We start from the raw sequence: 17,966 nt of genomic DNA on the forward strand, positions 1-17,966 counted from the left end.
AAGTTATTTGATAAGAAAAATAAGATAAACTTCTTCATACTGAAGTAAAATTGGTCACTAGAATTTTGATAATTTAAATTCGCTAGACCTGTTTTGTATCTCAACCTGGAACACTGAGTCATTCTTATCACTGAACACTTCCTTTGGTTTCTATTAAGCTTCTAAATTATTTTCTTTCCATGTTAACAAATGATATAGCAAGTTCTGGTTCTAACATGTTAGTCAGGTTAATTTTTCAGTGTATGGTACCTCAGGTTGTTTAGAGAAATTATTTAAACACTTCATTCTACCCTTAATGTATGTGTGTAATCCCCCAAAAGAATATCCAAGAATAGTTTTACTAAAATATTTGTTAGGATTATCCACAGTTTAGGATTAGTTTCTGAATACCTTTACTGTGAATATAAGGTTTGCTATTTTTTTTAATTTCCCCTGTGTCTAATTAGGGTATTAAATCATGGTCTGCACAGGAATTGATAAATACTTTCTGATTCTGCACCATTTACCTTGCTTGTTTCATAAATAAAAAGAACTCTAATGGTAGTATATAGAGGAGGGAAAAATTGTATTTATTTCTAATGCATCTAATTTATACTACACATACATCTGTAGCATTTGCATTGACCCCCAGAAAACTACTCATGAATAAACATGTGCTACTTCCTATATGGACATGTGAAAAGGCAAAAGACAAATCAAGACAATATCAGCATGAAAGAACAAGACTGTAACACTAGCAGGGACCAAAGTTAATTACTTTTTTTTTTTTACTGTTGTTTTTAAATGCTTTCAAAAGGTTTTTAATAAATTTTAAGTACATGAATTGAATTCTTTAAATACCTTGCTTGTAAGAAGCATTAACCCTATTAATATGTGGCAAGCTGAAACAGAGACTAAGGAAAAGTAGATCATTAATTTATTTCTACTTCAAATACATCTGAATAAGCAAAGACCTTAAATAAAAAAAAAGTATTCTTTTTATGTGCATAATTTCTTAATATATCTCATTTCTTGGGCCTGCCTGCTGACAGTCTTGTAATGTGTAAACTGCATTTTCAGCATTCATGCCCTTTTTCCCCTTCATATCCCAACCTTTATAGAAACATCATGTCACAAACACAGTTGCTGGGAGAGAGTCAAGGGAATAATTTGAGGATGAATAGGTCATCAACTTTTACTGTATACGATGCAACTCTGGGCCATCTATGACTTTTAGAACGTATTTGATATTCAAGTTACTGATTTTACTGATTTTGAATATAGCATAAATAGGTCAGTGTCTCTGCATGTATATATGTATATAAAAACATGCACCTATGTATTCCTAACTTTTAGCAATATATGTATTGTATAGAATTTGCTAAATACTACTTAATAGTCTCTAACACCCATTTCTGTGATAACTCTTCTTTGTTGGAGTACCTTTAAATAAAAGCAGCAGAACAAAGGGATCAAGTCAATTCCTGAACAATTAAATTGGCCATAACATCATTTTCACAGCTCCAGAACACCTTCTGGATCTGAATGTGGTTTAAGCTGGCAGTATCATAAGCATAAAACTATGGTCTTTCTATTATTTTTTTTTCTTCTGCAACAGTTCTGCTCTTTGCAACACCTGCCAAAAGGTCTAAACAAGACAGAAGAATAGATAGGACCAAAGCTGATACCAGCTGTTCCAGAAAAATCAGAATAGAACACAGATCCATATCCTGGAAATTGAAAGGCAAGGGACAAATTGTTTTGGGGGGAAACATGAAACCAAATGATCTTTTAATGGGACTTTGGTTGTGAAGTTCAGGATGTTCTTGTGTGATGTACAGGAATCTGTCTGTGCCAATGACACTTGAAAATGATCCTCTTTGATTAGCAGCACAGACCTAGCCCGTTCTTAGTAAAACATATGATCTTGCAGTGCATGTCTCATAGAATTTTTGTATGCGATATTATGTCATATTGTGATACTGTTTCCAGATATTAATTTCCTTTTGACAGATCAAAACAAAAGAGATTGAACTTCCCCAAAGAAAAAATAAAAGCCACTCACTCAATATACCATACAGGTCCAGAGCTGGGTGTGCTTTTAGCAAAAACTGTTCTTGCTGCTGGAAAATGGAGCTCTGTGGAGAACTGTGTTGTGACCAGACTGAGCTGAAGGACTGCTTTTGTTACTGAATCAGAAACCATATTATCTTTTCAGATTTAATTCCAAACTCTTTTGGTTAAGATACAGTGTAAACACAAAAAATGGTGTTTTAACTTCTAAAATTAATTGTAGTCTTTCTTGCGTTTACAGCTGTCCATTGATACACCCTATTTATCGGAGGTGCTTTATGCATTTGGTCAGTTCAAGATACCAGGAACAAATACAACCACACTGTTTGCAGGACTGTGCGGCATATAGGTGTCCTGCATCACATGATATGGCACTGAGATCTGCACAAATGGGTTCACTGGTCTACACCAAGTCAACCTGGGGAAACTATGGCTCTGTATACCTCTTAGCTATTGTTAGTAGTTTCTGCCTAGTATTATGTACCAGGTAGAAATGACTGAATGGAACAAATAAAGACAAGACTTTTACCTTGTCTACCTTCATATTATTCTTTTTATCCTTTTACAGGCTGGAGGAAGTTTTATCTGTTCTCACGCAGACTGGATGTAACTGTTTGTTATAATAATTTCCCCAAATCACCAGCAACTTAATGGGGTATTTATTTATAACTTGCTCAGCCCTAAAGTGCATATGTGTAAGATCGTTTCCAAGTACATCATCTTACTGGCTCTCACCTCAGGCTATGGACAGGCTCAAAGGACAGCTTTTAAAACCTGCAGATCAGAAGGCTCCAGGCATCAGTCTACAAAGATGTGGGAAATCACGGAACTTAGCTGGATTTTAGGCCTCGTCTTGGAAAAATATCTGTACTACACTACTGGCAACATGTGCACTATAGCCATAGCAGCAAACCAAAGTGTCCTACAGAGATGCCAAAGCTGGGCCTCATTCAGCTAGCCTCAGCTATGAGCAACAGTCCAGGTACAGCAGGAGAGTAATTACTTATCCTGCAAGTTACATGTATGACTTTAGCATAGATTAATCTCTCCTCTAAATCTGCTTTCAAAGCACGTCTTACTAATATCTTCATTGTTCAGTTAAGGTTAACCTCAGGAATTTTATAATTATTCTTAAGAAATGGTAATGACAAAAATAGCAACAGATTGTTCTACCTTTCTGTGAATTTTCTTATAGCTGGCAATTGCCAGCCCTTCAAGTCTTACTGAGGGTTTCATTTATAGAAGAAAACTGGCAACGTACAAGATTTTTATCGGTTTTTACCTAATCCCTATTGGGTCTTTTTATTCCAATTATAATTCTTCTAAAGAGCTGGAACTTTCTATTTTTCTTTCCATAATTACTTAGGAAAATATTCTGACAGCCTGACTGTTATAGAAGTCTGACTGCTAGAAAACAAGCATTGTGGGAAGGGAGAACAGATACTATTTTACCTAATGCTTACATCCATGGGTCTTGTAGAAATGCACATTTGTAAAAACACATTCTGAAAGACATTTCTACACAGAATTAGCTGTACTGCATATGCAGATGAGATGCTCTAAATAAGCAAACACAACAACTTCTTATTCAAAAGTTAGCCCACCAGAAGGATACTTCACAAAAAATTTTCCTGCTTTGGCTTTTTACCAGTCTCATTTAAAATTTTCATTTGAGACAGTTTGTGGTCAGTGTTTGAATTGTACATAAGTTTCTAGTTCATTTATATTTGAGATACCACAAGCTAAAAAAAAAAAAAATTAAAAAAAAAAATTAACAAGTCCATGAAAATGTCCAATTCAATTAAGTTCTATGCATCAGCTCCAGATTTGCTAAGGTTCACTCTGAACTGGGAGGGGCACACTGGAAATTCTAATTCACAGGAGGAAGTTAGGTGAATTATAGTCTCTGCCAGTAAGACAGATTGAACAAAATGGTTATTATGTTTTTGTATTATGGCTTTTCAGTTAGGGAAGTCTGCCCTGAAAAATAATAATACCCTCTGGAATATAAACTGAAGACTAGTATTCTTTGATTCTTTAGTGAAAGTACCAAAAAAAGGTAAATTCTCTATGTCTGCTCCTTGCTTACTTATTTGATTTTTTTATTTCAAATTTGATAATTCCATAAAAAAATTTATGAGACAGAGACACACTCCCCACTTATCTTGATTTTAGATATTTTAGTTTTAACATCATATTTTTCAACTGAGTAGCTAACCATCTGTGTATATATTTCTCAGGAGGAAAATCATTTACAAATAAATGTAATTTAAACATTCTCAAACTTGGGAGTAGACACCTACTGCTTTGCCTGGCTTGCAATTTGCTTTCCTGGTTCTAAAATTCTCTTAACCTCCCTTGTGTCTTTTTTCTGTTGTTTAGCACTACATACTTCTCCTTCTCATTTACTCTCTTCCATTTTCTTGAAGAAAGATTAAATCTTACCACAAATTATTCCTGACTTATCACATTGAGCCATATTTTATGGACAGAGCAAGATTTGGCCTATAATGTCAATTGGCACATAAAGCAAATGGGATGTCATTTGTAGGTTTATCTCAAAGATTTGTAGGGATATTTTCAAATTGCTACTGGCAGCATAGATTTCTAATTTGCCTTCTATTAAGGAAACTGCTCATAATTTCTAAAGAAATGGTTAAGACTTCCTGATTATCAAAACCTTGGTGAATATCAAGCATTTTCCCCTTAAAATCATTGTAATAGTAAAGAAGCAACAGGGAATTATGATATGTCTGTGTCTAAATAGCCTTAGCAGGTTCTTTTTTTCCATAATATTGCACAATATTTTAGTATGGGTTTAAGCTTCTTAGACCATTTTAAATCAAGAGGAGATATCTTACTAAAATCCTTTGATAATGTAGTTTTCTCTTCTGATGTGGCTAAATACTATTATTGTATTTGTAGTGAAAGACTGTCCAGAACACACAGTAATGACTGAAGTCACATTCTCATAGGGATTATACAAACATACAGGATGACATGACTCTTCAAAGTGTATGACGAAGCAATTAAAAATAAATAGTAGTAAATTTTATTTTATGCAACTTACTACTATCTCAACAGTGAATCAGTCTCACTAAGTTACATCTTCTCTAACCATAGAGTTAACAGTGATTGCACATCATGTTTACTGGAGTCAAGACAGTGACTTTACCAGGACAGAATTTCGTAGTTCTGCCTGGTTTACCACAATATACCGATAAACCTTATTGTATGAGGGAGCCATTACTCTTCCTGCTCAGTCTAAATGCATAGTATGTGAGAACCACAGGTTCTGAAAAACTGTTAAATTTAGTACCGTGGTGACAATTTTAAAATAATTACTAGTATAGGCACATCACATGATATTTAACGTGGCTTCCCTTTTCCTAACACATTTAATTTTATAAAGAGCCAAACACATATTTTTTCAGTATATTAGACTTTCATTTCTGTATCTTAACTTGTAAAGTAACTGATCTTATTTCACAAAAGGACTTCAAACATGCCCATGGAAATAGGGACTTTTCCAGCAAAGTCATTACACATTTCTTCAGTGGAGGGTTTATTATTTGTAAGCAAACATTTGCTACTGGCAAAATCCCACCTAATATATTCTTGGCTTGTATGTAATTCTCTTTTTCATTTTTATCATAGAAAACATTAATTTTTTTGAAGTTTCACTTTTATAGTTAAAATATAGATATGAGACACTTTTTTTTTTTTTTTTTAAGATACCAATAGGCAATTGGAAATATGTCTTCATAAAATTACTGAAGTGTTCATATTCATCAAAGAGGCCACAATTTTCTCATGAACTCTGTGGAGTAGTCTAAGATGATTATTCTCCGTTTCACTTGTAATAGAGATCATAAGTCTGGAGTATTGTAAACACCAGAGTAATCAGTTCAGCTCGTGTCACTACACAGCAGATTTGGGGGGAGAGGGGGGTTTGTGTAGCCAGTAATTTTAGTACATTAGCATGGCCCATCACAATAACAAAGGGTTCTGCAGAGAGGGTTTGACACAGAAAATACAGTGCTTCTGCTTCTGAGAAAAGGCTTCCTGCTTTTGTGTGTAGAAGGATTTCATTAATGAGTCATTCCATAAACAACAGATGGTATGAACAGTTAAACACATGAAGATACACATGAAACTAAGACAGAAGGTCAAGGATCCCAGCGGAGTAGCGCAAAGGCTAATAGAGCTAAAAAAGAGCTAAACATCGCTTCAGCTGGTGTAAACCAGAGTAAGTGTTGACAACAGCCAAGCTATTTACGTACTCCGTGAATCCTCCCTAACTGCTTCTCCTTGTGTCAGCCATGTGTCTGCATCGTTTTTTCAGATATTCTGAATATTGTCAGTTATATTTTAGTAATTCATCAGCATAAGGTGTGTGTTTTGATCCTGTCCTGGTTTCAGCTGGGATAAAGTTAATTTTCTTTTAGTAGCTACTACAATGTGTTTTGGATTTAGTGTGGGAATAATTCTGATAACAAACTGATTTTTTAGTTGTGGCTAAGTAGTACTTATCCTAAATTAAGTATTTTTCAGTTTCCCATGTTCTGTCAGCAAGCTGGGAGGGAGCACAGCCAGGACAGCTGACCCAAACTAGCCAAAGGGATATTCCATGCCATAGAACACCATGCTTAGTATATAAACTGGGGGGAGTTAACTAGAAGGACAGATCGCTGCTTGTGGTCTGTATGGGTATCGGTCAGTGGGAGGTCAGCAATTTCATTGTGAATCACTTGGGGTTTTTTGCTTTTTTTTTTTCTGTTCGGTTTTATTTCTCTCTCTTTCTGTTATATACCTCTTCATTACAAATATGTATTTTCATATTTTAATTTATTTTAGTTATTAAACTGTTCCTATCTCAACTCACAAGTTTTGTTTTTTCTTCAATTCTCCACCTCACCGCACTGGGAAGGGAGGAGTGAACAAGTAGCTGTGTGGTGTCTAGTTGCTGGATGAGCCTAAACCACAACAGATCTGCAGAGAAATGCTATGAAACTGAAGCGTTTCTCCAGGGCTGATTGTGCAAGAGTAAAAGAAAAGAGCTAAGGACATGGAAAGTTTCGGGCTCATAAGGATCAGCAAATAATAAAAGGGACAGGTCTTACAAGAGTTTTTTTCCAATTGAAAAAAACAGGGATGTGACAACTTCTCACTGACTGCACAGTAACTTTAAAAAACCTAATCTAGCTGTAAATTACTCTGCTTTTGTGCAGGTGGCAGTTTAGCCATGAAGTTCACTGCAAACTAATTTACCTTGCAGAGATTATCCTGAACAGTTGCTGGTAAATGATTTTTTGCAGAGGCATTAAGCTTTAAGCAGAAAGGTAGCAAATACACTGTTGACAGTCATTCCACACAACAACTATTGTGGAGTATGTTCATGAAGACAAAAAAAAAAAAAAAAAGTGGAGATAGAAATAAATAGCAGAACAGAGAGCTGGAGAGTAGTCAAGCAACGTAATGTTAGTCTGTTTGAACAATTTAAACAATTTTTCATCTCTTTTTGCATTTAGTCAATAAGATGTCCCTCTACATTTGATCATCTATGTTCAGTTCAGTCCTAAGGTAATGTCTTCTAGATAATCATATGTATTATTCACCACTATATCCAGTCAGCTCCAGAGAGGAAAATAGAAGAGAAAAGATGGAGAAAATAAGCAATTAGAGTTGTACAGAGCATGAAGTTGTACTAAACCACGGACAGGTCCCAGGAGCTTCATGGCATTGTGGTAAGTTAAAGCTAGACAACAAAAATATTTGAACAGAGGAGAAAAGTGGTTAAGTGACCAGGAGAGAAAAATGTTGAGGGTAACACAGCAAAGTCAAGCAGTAGATTATAGTAATGAGATCCATGTTGTTACTGTAAAATGGGATTTTTATGTCTAAACTTAATACTCTTTACCACAAAAACCAACTCACTTGGGTGGCATCCCTGGTTGCCATCCTATCACTTTTGCTTCTTCCCTCCTGCTATCTTATCTCCAATGACCCAATGTCCTTCTCATGCTTCCTGCTGTATGAATTGCTCTGCAGGAGTGGAACACTTTCCTCTGCTCATAACCTAAGTAGTGCCGCCAGTCTGGTAACCCTAATAAATAAAAAGGACAGAACATGTTCTAGGCTAAAATTCCGCCTCATCTGCAGTTTGAAGTTGAAGTAAAATTTTAATCTGAGATAGTGTTTTACATTTATGGGTGGGTGGAATGCTGCTGTGCTGGAGAAAAAATATCTCCCTCCCTAAGGACACCTTTTACAGTTTAAGAATGAAAGAAATGGGACAGTGATGGGGCTGTATGAAAGAATACATCCTCAAGATTTCATAACTTTTGAGCTGATAGCACAACAGAGTGAATCAACATTAAACTGCTCCATAAAAAAAAAAAAACAAAAAACAAAAAAACAAAAATCTACTGAAGTAAAATAGTCATATACTGCAATTTCGTAGACTACTTCACTAAATCTGGGCAGTGCTGTTTCATAGGATGCATACAGAAATGATATTTGAAAGGCCAGTCTTCACTGTTTCATGGTTGTAAAAATCAGAGACAAAACAAAGATAAGGACACTTGATTTGAGCAGTCTCATTACGAGTTTGATTTGGCATTTTTTATGTTCATGAAACACCACCGACTGAATTGTAATCGGTGTTTAGGATTTTTTTAAATGTCTGAAAGTATGTAATGATATGACTTCCAAGAAAGATATGACAGTGGAAAACAACCTCTCTCCAGCAAATGCTGTTGAAATGTAGAGTAGGGGAAAAAGGGCTGATTATGTTTCTATGCTGAGCTAGCACCTTCCTTGCACAAAGAGAAGTACCTCCTCAAGTAATATGGCATTTCTATATAACTGCACATCATTTTACAGCATGGAAACTGAATCATATCCTGATGCCAATTTTAACATTTAAAAGCACGCATAAAAGGGCTTTCCACTATTATTTACAGTCCTTGAAATGGTTGAGGACATTTTGAGTGAAAAGATGCTTAAAATGAGTATAAAAGGGATGGTTTCATGATGACAGAATTGCCATAGGCCTGCCCTGGGTTAAGGACATGTTTAAATGCTAATATGTAGAGTACTGTGTAAATATATCCCCCCTTATTCCTCCCTTTACAGTTCATTCAGTAGAGGTGCCCAGTAGAGATCCCCAGATTTGCACATTTAAGAAGTAAGAGCCAAGTGTTTTTTGGTTGAGAGACTGTGAATCTGAATTTCTCCTTCAGCATATAGGATAAGGCTCCCCTGTTTAAAGAAGTTTTTGACTGATGTGACTGCATATTATTTGATTGTGGATTTAATCTTATGCTAAACAAATTATATGAAAATATTAATGCAGTTGTTTTCGTATGTGCATTCTCCTTATTCCTCTAAAAACTTTGATGTATATACATTAACACAAATGATTTTTGAGACAGTTTGGCTTTTTTTCCACTGCAGAGCGTATGTATTCACATGCCAAACAGAGAATGAGAATTAAATTCCTACTGTATTTTCTAGAGCACCACCTGTTCCTCTCATAAGTCCAGTTCTAAATAACTATAGTTTGCCAGCAGAAATTGAATGGAAGAAACAGAAAAGGTCAAATTTCAAGCTTATCGATAAGCCTAGTTAATAGTCCTCAGAATTTATCCCTAAGGCCTAAATGTGCAGGCAACTACATTGTACAGAGGAACTGAAAAGATTTTAAATGCCCTAATACACACACACACACACACACACACACACACATATATATATATATTCACTTGTATTACATAACTCCCTTCTAAGTGTTCTATTTTATTCCCTGAAGGATTTGGTAATAATTTTTCTTCACATGTGTTTCTTTTTCATTATAAAGATTTGATGAATTGGTCGGGGAAGAGAACACTGCAAGGTGACTTAGGCAGCTATTCATACAGCTTGAGTTTTGACTATTCAGTGGAAGTTCACACTTAGTAATTTGCATAAGAAACCTGTGGATATGAATATGTCTATAAATTGTTCTTTCAGCCAACATGAATAATGGTTTGCAACATTGTACAAATAGGTGAAAATCAGTTCTGCATAAAGCCCAAGCTTTAGAAAAAGGCTTAAGGTCAGATTCAAACAGTGCATAAGCCTCATATATAGTAAATCTCACCCAGATAAAAATATCCCAGTTGAATCTGACTAATAATCTTGTCAAGCTCAGTAGTCTAAAATATTGAGCTTAGTCCTTCACTTGGAATGAGTGTTGTATTTGATGCAGGTAGTTAGAAAATTTCTCTGTTGTATCAGTGTTTCTTCTCTTGTCCCAGTGGGATGTAAGAGTGACATTTCACAGACTAGAACATGCAAGTATAACTTATTCCCTGGTCAACAGCCTCTTGCCATGATAACATTTTATCACTAATCATTATTTTTGTTACACATATTTCATTTTAAAATCTTCCATTCTTCTATTGAAACAATACAAATATTCTTGTGGACCAAGATTGTAAATGAGCACACTCTAGTTTGAGATCTAATTTTTTTTATTTGAAATCATTGTTTTTTTACCAATAATATCCAAAAGCAAATTTTTCACTCCCAAAAAGTAATTTAAGAAACAACAGCTGCAACAGCTATGACTTTCCTTATCATTCTTTACACCAAGACATAACAAAGTATTTACTTCAACAATTTTGATTCATTTAAGAATTTAGCTGAGCTTTATATTTTTAAAAGATATCTTTTTTTTTTAATATTTTTTGAAAGATGCATAAATTTAGATACATTCACTGGCTGAAATGCAAACATTATTATTTTGCCTTTTAAAACTTAGTACAGTGATGGTCATATTTTATTCTTTCAAAGAACTCACAAGTTTAAAAAACCTGACATGCAAATATGAATAATTCAATAGTACCATATAATTTTAAATCAAGTACTAAAATACTAAACAATCACACCAAGTGATTTGATATTCTGTGCTCAATGGTAGTACTATGTATATGTGCAGAGATACATTGTATTATAATTGTGAAATGCATTTTTAGTCAGAGAAAGCATGAAGTGGCTTTTCATTCTAACCTCAGACTTTTCAAAAGCTGAATCTTATGGTGAGTTTTGTGATGCCTCTTCTTGGACCCTGAGATTAAATTTGCCCAGGCCAAGAATTCTTCAGTTGAGAAATGTGATTATGAAGTCTTAACTGAACTCTCCCACATAAATTTTAAATTTTTATCTAATAATTTTGCATACGCTATGTATTTGTGTAGGGAAAGAATATTATACCATGTGACAAACAGAAAATAAGTGGAATTATGTAATACTATTGTTGCTAACTTCATGTTGCTTCACCACACTGTCATTGTCTTTAGTATGGCAGAGGCTACATCCGATCAGTCTAAATAATGATATTTTGGCTGGCATCAGCTGTTAATTCAAAGACCACTGTTAATGATATACTCCTACTTGCAGGAGTTCAAGTAATACTTCAAGTCTGAATAATTACTTCACAGGGTCATCACACCTTGCCTTTCTAACTTCTCTGGTGGAAGAGGAAATGGCATCTGCTTTTGCAGGCCTTATTTTAGATGTATCATTAAACTTTTTTATTCATATCTCATGTAAACAAAAGGTAGTATATGCGATTTTTAAAAGGTGATTTTTTTTTTTTTTTTTTTTATAAAAGGAAGCTATTTTAATCTAATTGTATACAGGGTATTTCACTGGGTATAAGTCATAAAACGCAGGCTGCCAGTGGGCAGCTTCACATCTATTATTCTTCAGTGATTTACCTGCCATGAAAGAGTTGATAAGTTCACACAGAGAAGGTGAGAAGTAAGACCTATAAAGTCTAAATGAAAACTTTGTAAGGCATAAAAAAAAAGATCCTTTTTCAATCATTGAGCCCGTCTCATGAAGGTTGACTTTTATATGATGGATGAACATGGACCACTACCCTTTACTTTAGTATACCCATGTCAGACTACCTCATACAGAGCAGTTTTCCTGATTAGTCCGCCTTATGGAGACAGATGTCTCCCATTCTGGTTAGCGGCCTATCTTATGGTGACAAAACGTTCAAGTTCTAGTCCCAATAACTGAAGTAAGCAACTGCCTGGAGGCTGAAGTGTGAAATAAAGTGCAACAAGCATCTCATCTGAGTAAATATTTTTTCTTTATAAAGTGTTTTCTTGTTTATTTATTGAATTTGGAGTCGTGGGGAAAATTTGAGGACAATTTCAGGAACTTTTTAGAAAAATTACATTGCTGCAATCCAGCACCCATAAAACAACACTTTCCTTTTCTATTGGAGAAAACTGGAAATTATGAGTGAAAGCATCGATAGTAATTTGGATTGGGAAAACAGGGATGGTCCTGGATACTTCAATACATTGGGTTTATCCATTGCCCAGTCCTTCATCATCAGGTGGAATGCATGATGCTGTTGCATCTATTTTGCATCTCCTTTACAAGAATTTCACTCTCTGGCTCTGGAACACACTGTTTATACAAATTATTTAGCAATTTTTAGCAGCCAAATTCTGACAAATTGTAACAACTACAGGGGAAAAAGAAGGGATTATGAGGACAGAGACAGATACTTTGCTGAACTTGGAGGTGCTGTAGTTATCATACCAAATACTTTTGTTTTAAAGCCTAGGGGTACCATTCTTCCCAACTAGGTCTAAATTATCAAATCTGTCTGTAGTCAAATGAAATCTTACCTTTAAGCCTAAGTGTGGCCACAGACTTACAGCTAGTATATTTCAGTAATAAAAAAAAAAAAAGCTTGTTGGTATGAAGCTGAATTACTATGGGTTTTTCTCATTTCTAGTTACATCAAAACTTTGATTTATTTCCAAAAAGATAGTTGCAACTTTTTTTCTCCCCAAAATACTATCTTTCTGAATATGTGCATCATTTAAACAAATGAAGAATGTAGCTATGTTAAAAAGAAAAAAAAAAACAACAACCCTGTTTCTGTTGGTAATATATTTTCTGCTCTAACATCTCTGAGAGCTTTGTTGGACTGTTGAAGTGGATTAGATGATGACTTGGAAATTTCAGTTACATAATGAGTTCAGCACAACAAGTTTCTGAGGGTCACTGGGAAAATATTTATCATCTTTTAAAATTATCAGTTTAATCTCAAATACTCTTATAGGAGGAATCTGCTAGAAACTTTACTAGCTACTGAACCTTATTTCTATTTGATAACATCCCTGAAAGAGTTCAAAGAGAAGGTCAAATACACAGTAACTACAAGTCACTGCAATTTTCGTGAGACTGGTGCACAAAGAAGTACACTTAAGGAAAGAAAGGAAAAAGAAAAAAGTCTGGAGCTGAGCAGGAAATATCTGTTTCTATCCTAGGGGCATTTTTGAAATTGCAAATATTTTTTCCTGTCATGGATTGGAGCAAAAAGTCAATAGCTCAATTTTTTTTCTGAATCCTAGAATCAGATAAATTGATGTGGGTCAAACACTATATATGTATTATATGTATATTTGTGTGTCTGTGTGTACACACATATGTACTACATTATTTTCCTATGATTTCAACAAGAACCATGTCGTCACTGCAGGCTCCTGAACATAGAACCTTGCAGCAAAAACAAAGAAGAAAAGGGCAGGATGAAGAAGCAGAGCTGCTAGCAGAGGAAACAGGACACTTCAGGGCCAGGAGGGTGGTCTCAGATGCTGCCTATAGCCAGTGGAGGCCTGGGTCATTTTGAGAGCAGCTTGGTGTAGGAATCTGATCTGATTTTGGGTACATGACCCAAAAAAAGATCCCTTCCCATCCCCTCTTGTGTATCAGAGCAACATTTGACTTTCAATACTACATTAAACCATAATTATTTGGTGTGATAAAATCTTGAATTCCTCAGCTTTCTTTAACACTATAGTAATATTAAAATTATACCTTGGCAAAGGGCAGTTAAATGTATGTGGCAGAATTAGTGAAAATGGTTGATTTGATACCAAACAGCTATTAAAAATATTTAAACATAAAATGTGTTTTATTTCATAATAGCTCACTATTGCTAATCTATCTATCATAATTTATTAGAGGCATTTTGATGATTATCCACTGAGGAAGAAACCAGGTGTGCCAAATAACATAAGCAAGGTCCATGTTCAAGACAAAAGAAGTGGCATCGTTGGGAAAAGCTGAGACGTGGAATGAAATAGTAAAATAACAGTAATAAGTCTTCATGAAGATATGTTACAGCATGAAGACAAAGATTTCTCACAGATCCAATCTTAAAGGAGTTTTGAAAATGAAGCATTAAATTTTTCAGAATTACACCATATGCAGTGTTTATTGTTCTTGGAAGTATCAAGCAAGAAGCTCACTACTATGATACAATTAAAGAACCAGTAGAGAGTATTTTCCAGGAGCAAGACTGCTTGATAAAATGCAAGTCTTTGCTAAATAGAAGAGGAAAGCGTCAGCAGCCACAGTGAAATTCCAAAAGTTCAGTGGGTCCTGTGAAACAAAATGTTCTTGCTTCAAGCCTAGGGGAATAAAAGATCTATCATCTTGATAACCATGCCTATGCCTTGTGGCATTTCCAGGAAATGATACAGCTTGAAGAGAAACTATTTCACAGTTATCCATCATTTTTCTAAAAGCCAAAATTTCCATATGCTTTTTTTTCACCTTTCTCTCTCCCATTGTTTTCCCCTTCTATGTTTCTTCTCTATTTTCTTTCTTCACATTCAGTTATTTCTCCTTGTTTCTCTTTCTCTTGTTTGCTCTTTCTATTTGTATCTCTTTAGAATAGATTATACAAAGCACAGATATTGCCCTATTAATGAAGTCTACACACATTATATTGCTTGATACAGACAGGAATAAGAATACTGCATAAATACAATAAAACTTTAACATAAACTCTGTAGAGGTTTTGCTCAATTTTTTTTTTTTTTTTTTTTTTTTTAGGGAAAGGGGAATTCAGCTACATTTTATGTATGTATGCATATTTGCACATGTTTACATATATACAAATAATTTTTTTATTATATGGCTTGCCAGACGGCTGATTCCTCAGATTGTGAGGCAAATACAGTAATCCATCAATTAGCAATTGAATTAATCAGATCTAACTTCATGGAAAAAAAAAAAAAAAAAAGACAACTTACGGTTTTCTAAATAGAGGTTCAAGCCATAAGCTAATTTTGGAAGTGTTTAAGTACCTCAGTTTCATACTGTTTTTGTTATGAGTTTTTTTCTTTGTGGGTTTTTTTTTTGAGAAAAAGTCTTGCTCATCAACAAAATAAGACTAGCTAAATACTGTTTAAACTCCTAGGAGATGAGATTTTTTCCAAGTCTCTTAATTATCCAGACATTCTTGCAGCCATGAATGTGGTTCTTAAGCCAAACAAAAGTCTAGAATCAAAATAGCATGAGAACTGTACAGTCTCTTTACGTATTGGTTGATGGTGTTTTCAAGCTTCATACTTGGTGAAGATTAGGAACATGCTGCCTGATTTACAGGTAAGTCTTAATGGCCTGTTTTACAGGTAGCAAGAGTTGTTATTTAAGCATTTAGTTTCTTACATCAGTAAATGAAGCTAGGACCTTCTACAAAAAAATAAAATCTTTGCCTCTGTCAGCCTCTGCAGGTCTGGTTACCAAGTTATCAAGTTACCCAACATACCTTAGTTTAGGCTTGATTTTAGCAGTAAAACCCAAAGAGTTATTGAATGAAGGAGAATCACAAGTTGGAAGGGGGTGGCTTTCCTCCTTTTTGACATTTTTAATATCTAATCAACAAAATATAGGCCTTAAAATTACTTAATGATATTACCTCCAGCAATATTCGTTTTAATTTTAATAAAATCTCTGAAGCTTCAATGGTTTCTTGAAATATATTATGATGAATTTGTATGTATGCGTTTGCATGTGGAAAAAGAAGGTTGCAGGCAAATGGAAGAGATTCAATAAAATGTGGTTTAAATATTATAAGGCTTGCTTTTATATCCTCTAAAATATACATCTAAAATTCAATACCAACAAAATAAAGTATATTTACATCAACAGATTCACCTGTTCACACCTTGTAGTCTAAATGAGGATGATTCTCCATAGGATTCTCCCTTTTTTTTTCAATTTACTGGGGAGCTAACACAACCAGCTTAGACTTGGCAGGTTAACTTTTAGATCAATATGTTTAGTAATATCAGAAAAAAGTTCTGATGGAAATCGGTCAGGGTCTTCCTACAGAATGGAATGTGGAGTTTGCTATATAAGAAAAAAGGAAAATTAAGTATTCCTCTTTCTTTAACATTGTCAGAAGCTTAGATGGGAGGAATTGTCCCCTGAGAAACTGCTTGAATCTGTAAGTACTCCACTGTGATCTAAGAGTATCTCACCACTTTGTATAACATGACATGAGCCTCTGGTAGCATAAAATACTGAAAAACACCCCTCATCTTCATGGAGAAACACAACACATTTAAAATAAATTAAGTGTGGGTTGAGCACTCTGCCAAGAGACAACATCCCTAATTGACAGCTGCTGTTACAGCAGAGAAGGTTGATTAGGGATGAGAGAGTAGTAATTCTCCACAGAAAGGAACTGTCTGATATTATTAAAAATTACCTGCTTGTCACAGATGTTCACTCTGCTTATTTTTATCATGAGTTTGAGTTTGAAAGACTGGAATCCAAATTTATCATTACCCAACACACAAAGAATGTTTTTGGCAGACATTTGTACATTATCAGCAGAAAATGAACTAAAATGCTTGACAAGTTGTAAAAATTCAGAGTAATATATGAAGGTGTTTGTAAGAGCAGCTTTTCTCCCAGTATTTTCTGATGGAGACAGCATTAGCATGCCATAACACTGGAGAAAAATGGGGGAAAATCCTCAGGCAAGAATAAGGAATAAGGTTGTAAAAGAAGAAACAGATTTAGTGAAACAAAATAAAAAGCTATCTTTGATAGTAAAAAAAAGTTGGAAGAATTTTGTAAAAAACATTTAGAACCAGATATACATACTTTTGAGTTGTGCTTCAGGGAAAGTCAATATTACTTTTTAAGATAATATTCATCAGTAATGACAGCAAAACCTGTCTTCCTCCCATTCTCATGCTTATTCTTTTTACAAGTTGATCATTTTTTAACTTCGCTTGGAAGGTTACATCCCAACGTCACTAAAAAATAATGCAAAGACATTTTCCCTAATGGCCATTGACCATAAGTCTAAGAATTGTATGACTCTGTACCTTTTGCTTATAGTGAAGGCACTGCATAATGTGCAAGTGTTCTCTTTCACTGAACGATGTCAAAATCTAAAAAGAAAAATAGTGCGATTTAGAAAGTCTAAGAATAAACAAAAGACAATAAAATGAAAACTAAAGGATATCAAAGGATAACAAGGGTATTTCAAAGTCTGTGACACAGCTTTCTGACAAAAATAGGAGTAAAGAAGAAATACCCTAAAATATTTTCATTTTAAACTTATCTTGCATGTGAACATTATCATCTGATGAGCTGCCAAAATGCTAGAATATAGACACATTTCTGTTCCTCTTCAGTGCCTATTTAAAAGCTTAAAACATTTTGAATGGAGGCCTCCGTCAATGTTTCAGACTCCTGATGCTGACTAGTATTGAAGCACCTTTTTCTTCTTCATATACCGGCTGCATCTGCTACTCCATCTGCACTTCTCTCAACTTGCAGAGATGAGAAGGAGGTTACTAACAGTAAAGCAGAAGAGTTTCTTTATGTGGCTTAGCTTTTTCTCCACCCCATGAAAACCAGAAATGCCTATGAGTGACAAGTTTTAGTTGAGTATCTGGGTAGTCAGTAAACTCCTCATAAAAAACAGAATAAACCAAAGTCTGGTACTTAGCATCAGATATTTTTTTTTTTTTTTAAGTGTTACAGCCTACCTAGTCCCATTTAAGAAATATTTAGCTTTTTCAAAG

The sequence above is a fragment of the Tyto alba genome, unplaced genomic scaffold (genome assembly GCF_018691265.1).
Source record: "Tyto alba isolate M040663 unplaced genomic scaffold, T.alba_DEE_v4.0 Super-Scaffold_6, whole genome shotgun sequence".
Classification (NCBI taxonomy): Eukaryota; Metazoa; Chordata; class Aves; order Strigiformes; family Tytonidae; genus Tyto; species Tyto alba.